Source organism: Eptatretus burgeri, chromosome 3 (assembly GCF_056783735.1).
Source record: "Eptatretus burgeri isolate ZD-2024b chromosome 3, Ebu_testis_v1, whole genome shotgun sequence".
NCBI classification, from domain to species: domain Eukaryota; kingdom Metazoa; phylum Chordata; class Myxini; order Myxiniformes; family Myxinidae; genus Eptatretus; species Eptatretus burgeri.
Window position 1 is genome coordinate 138,475,349 of NC_140963.1, and position 5,050 is coordinate 138,480,398.

Consider the following 5,050-nt stretch of genomic DNA (forward strand, 5'->3'; position numbering starts at 1 on the left):
AACTCGGTTTTGTTTGAGGATGCGGTCAATTGTTGACGGGGCTATTCGGGCAATGCCTGGAAACATGGCATAGTCATCAATAATGCCACGAGATATCACGCAGTCGAATTGCGTTATTTGCCGAACCATATTGACAAAGAGCAAATGCAACCCGTTGCTTCGTTGATGGGAATATAAAGTGGGAGGGTGGAGAAAAGAGGGAGATGAGGGGGAGAGAGAGAGAGAGAGAGAGAGAGAGAGAGAGAGAGAGAGAGAGAGAGAGAGAGAGAGAGAGAGAGAGAGAGAGAGAGAGAGAGAGAGAATGAGAATGAGAATGAGAATGAGAATGAGAATGAGAATGAGAATGAGAATGAGAATGAGAATGAGAATGAGAATGAGAATGAATAGCAGAGGGAAAGAGGAGGATGGGGGAGAGAGGGGAATAGTGGGGAAGGGAAGGGGATGTTCTGCACATGTGTTTGATAGGGGAACTTGAGGGAAAGTGGGGGGGGGGGGGGAGGGAATGGTCCCCTTATGCTGGCATTGGTACAGGGTTGAACAAAATCGGGTACATTACAACAGCATATCCAAACAGGTCAAACTAAATAATGCCCAGACACCTCCCAGAGACATTGGGGGGTGGAGGAGGGGAGGGGTTGGGGGGCTTTGGGAGGAGGTAAGTGTGAGGGAAGGGAAGGAAGGGCGTTTTCTTTCAATTATCGAAAAAGCTGCGCCAGTGTTCGTGCCTTTATTTAATTTGCCACGCATACGATAAGCTCAAAAATCTCTTAACCTGAGAGAATTGCACAATTGATCCAAACAGAAGTTCCAACTGCCAAAAAAAAGCTTTCATTTGTCAAATTCTAGCACATTCTTTGACAACCCTTAATCTCCTTGACCTCCAGAGAGTTGTATGGTGAAGGAGGGGATTTGCGAAGGCCATAGCGTGAGGGGAAGGGGGAGGCAACGTGAGGGGAGGGGGAAGCAGCGTGAGGGGAGGGTGGCAGCACTAGAGGAGGGGAAGGAGGCAGCGCGAAAGGAGGGAAAGAAGGCAGCGTGGGTGGAGGAGGCAGCATGAGGGGAAGGGAAGGCAGCGTGAGAAGAGGGGAAGGAAACAGCGTGAGAGGAGGGGAAGGGAAGGCAGTGCGAGGGAAAAGAAGCAAGCATGAGGGGAGCAGAAGGCAGTGTTATGGGAGGGGAAGGAAGCGTGAAGGCAGCATGAGGGTAAGGGAAGGAAATATGAGAGGAGGGGAAGGCCACATGATGGGAGATGATGGAAGTATGAGGGGAGGGGGATGTAAGGCAGCGTAAGGAGAATGGAGGCAGCATAAGGGGAAGGGAGACAGTGTCAGGGCACGGGAAGGAAGCGTGAGCGTAGGATGAGCAGCGTACTTGGGAATTACCGGGCGATTAAAACGTGCCCAAACAGCAACGTTTTCTTTTTAACAGCCGTTACGTATTCCACATAAAACCAGGCAGAAAATCTTTTCCTACTACATCGTCTTTCTTCTTCGTCACTTATAATGATGTGAATCTCATTCAATCCCATATCTTATATCGATTAGATTCAGAAAACACTGATTAATAATGCACCGCCTTTTAAAGCATCACAAAGCAGGTCGCTCCACTTGCAACACAGGTGAGAAAAGGATACAAAAAGCAGCTGATATTTCAATTATTTTTTCGCATGATATTTAAAGGGTTAAAGTTAATTTTTATTGTGTTTTTTTGTTTGTTTGTTTTTTGTTTTTTTCTTTTGCAATTACGCAAACTGTTGGTTTTCCCCTCAGCGAAGCGACGGGTCTTTCTTCTTGTGGTTTTGAAATGAACAACCAAGCAGCTTGGTAAGTGCTTGCCAAGTGGCTTAAGTACTCAAGCAAGCACTCCAACAATACGATTGATGAGGAACGGCTGGCTTGGCAAGCAATTACCCATCACCGATCAGTCATATAAACACCATGCACCTGAAGACGCCAAAGTAATGTCCAAATTGGACAAATGAACATTTTTGTAGTGGTTGGAACTACTGCTGAAGTCAATACAGCAGTTTAAATTTTGAAATCCAGATGAGATAAAGAGATTCCAGAGCTTATGGCATGTGCGGAAATGAAATAAAGCCATGAACGCTGGCGTCTTTGGACGTTTATAAGCATTGCAATGTATCCAGCGATCAGGCAATCGATGATATGTGAGGAAAGTGATTTAAAAAAAACTTTGTCGAAAAAAAACGACGTTGCAGCCTGTTCCAAGTCAAGGCATTGTTGAGCAGTCCAAAAAAAAAACCAGAGTTGGTGTCAAAGCCACCCAATGCTCGCCTGTTTATACATTTATCATTTTTAAAAGACTAGTCTAATTATATTTTTTTATAAAGCATTGCTGATCAGACATTGTCTGATGCAAATAATTTTAAAGCAATATATGTATTTGTATGTTGTAATCAGTTGATGTGCTACAAAAAAGTTAAGTTCAAAACAGGTCAAAAATATAAAAAATTGGAAATTATTTTTAAATTTCAACTTCACTACATCAATACTATACCCAAAATGAACCTCCATGCCAAATATCAGCATCCTAGTACACATATTAAATGAATGGCAAGCTTCTAAATAACTTGCACCAAAAACTTTAACGTTGATGTGCTACAAAAAAGTTAAGTTCAAAACAGGTCAAAAATTTAAATATTTGAAATTATTTTTTTTATTTCAACTTCACTACATCAAGAATATACCCCCAAAGGAACCTCCATGCCAAATATCAGCATCCTAGTACACATATTAAATGAATGGCAAGCTTCTAAATAACTTGCACCAAAAACTTTAACATTTTCACGCTCACGCTGACGCTGACGCTCACTCCGGGGGTATCGCTATAGCTCTCTGTTCTTCAAACAGGCGAGCTAAAAATGACAGTTTCAGACTCCAGAGAGCTGACCAAGATGGCATGCCGCCCTCTTTGTAAGACATTTTGGTTTTTTTGTGATGAGCACCCACTAACTTATCTTCAAAAGGCGTGTTTAAATTAACCCAAACACCCAGTTTTCATTCCTGCACCAGCTTCGGGTCCCTTAGTATGCATGCAAAGTTTGGGGCTGCTCGGTTTCATGGTTTTGGATTTATGGAGGAGATGGACTGACGGATGGACACACACTGACTTTTATTATTATAGATATGTATGCACAAACGTTTGTTTTAGAAAACTTATTTCACACTAAGTGTCATATTGAATTTTTTTTTAATCTTGGAGGCCCAATGACCCCTTTCTCCAGAGGACTCAGAATACCGTCACTCCACCCCTGAAATGGCATGATTATCACTGCAAATCAATTGTTTCTCCATCAACTGCAATGATAAATAAGCATTCAGCCAACAAAGATTATGTGTGACGTCACAATGAATGTCTGATGAAACCTATTTAACCAGACAGAGGATTCATGAATAACATCTTTCGGGGATGGTTTTCTTGCGTACATATCCACAATCCTCTCAATGTCGAACTCAATATCTTTGTGCACATATAACAACAGCAAGACCTTGAATCGATCCTTCCCCATGGTGCTCCTGGATGCATTCTTGATGGATTTCAGTGATGAGTTTGCTCTTTCAATGTCACTGCATGTCATTCCTGTCCCCACGTGTTCCAGTGCAGTGAGGTGTTTCGAATTATAAGCAGGAGGTTGGATTATAATTATAATTATAAAACGGTCTCTTGAAATGCTTCAACTTCCTCTTTCACCATGTGGTTCTTGGAATTGTATCATAATTCACGACTCTATTTCTTCTTCATCCGCAGCCTGATGGAGTACTGCTCTCCCCTCTGGGCTGGTGCTCCTGCCTCTCACCTTTCTTGGCTTCACGCTGTGGAAACCAAGGCATTTCGGACCATTGGCATCTCCCGCGATGAAGCTGAGTCTTTCGGCCTCTCACCGCAGGCAGGTCAGTGATCTTTTTGTCTTCTACTGTCTCCTTTCCGGTCTCTCCTTACCCCCATCTTGCTCCAAATCCTACCTTTGCTCTTGGCACCTCTTCACCATTCTCTGCTTCAGGATCAGCTCCTCCTCTATTGTCCTAAAGTGTGTGGTGTCAGTGCACTCATTACCACAAATATTCTCCTTCCTTCCTCTCAGCCCACCTCCCCTCTTCCAAACCTCTCAAATCTTGTACCTCCCCTTGCCTACTCCCTTCTTCACTGAACCTCTACCAAGTCTCATCCTTCCCCTCTCCCCACCTCTAACATCGCCCTCGTGCACCTTTGCCGTGCCAGCTCTCATCGTCTCCCCTCCCTCTCAAAGCATCCTTCAGACTCGTCACCCTCAAAGCTTCCCTCTCACCTTTCTCAAAAACTACCCCTCACCCTTCTCCCTCAATTCTCCCCCCTCACCCTCCTCCTTCCAATATTCTCCTCACTCCCCCTACCAAAACTCCCCCCCCTCACATCCACAAACCTGCACCCTTCCCCCACCCTCTCTCTTCCATCTCATCACTCCACCTCCTCCAATCTTCAACTGCCCTCTGCCCCTCTCTTATTACGCCCCACGATACCTCAACCCATCACCACCGATAATTTTTTCCTCCTCATGCTGCCCTCTCCACCAGAATTTTCTGCAACCCCACACACGTTTTCAACAACTCAAGTTTCCTCCCCGCCTCCTCCCTCGTCCTACCCTCCCCCTCCCTTACACCCAAAACCTCCTCCCCTCACTCTTCTTGAACAGTGTGGACCTCAAACATCCGGGGCCTTCACTCAAGCCTGACAGATCTTTCCATACAGGCTGCCACTAACAAACCAGACATAATCTGCTGAACAGAAACTTTCCCCCTTCAAGACATCGCTGACTCTCTGGTATCTCTCCCTGGTTACTCCCTCCTCCAGTATGACAGAAAGCCTGGTGTTGACTCCGTGGTTAGGGTGGCGGGTTGGGATCCTAGGGTCTTGAGTTCAAGCCCCGTTGGCCGCTGAATTAAAAATACACCAGGAGGTTGACTCAGCCTGTCATCCTTCTGAGGTCGGCAAAACGAGCACCAGTGTACTGGTAAGGGGGACACTGCATCAGCGGCATAGCCACGTCCCAACC

The 5,050-nt window shown here is 45.3% G+C and overlaps 1 long non-coding RNA gene across 1 annotated transcript in view; it reads left to right on the forward strand.

Annotated features, from left to right (window-relative positions):
- The first annotated feature begins 1,267 nt into the window (after positions 1-1,267).
- LOC147031107 (uncharacterized) overlaps positions 1,268-5,050 on the forward strand; it is a 12,860-nt gene continuing 9,077 nt past the window's right edge. The window contains exon 1 of the long non-coding RNA XR_015056662.1: positions 1,268-3,911. This is a non-coding gene — a long non-coding RNA (uncharacterized LOC147031107). The remainder of the gene's footprint in view (positions 3,912-5,050) is intronic.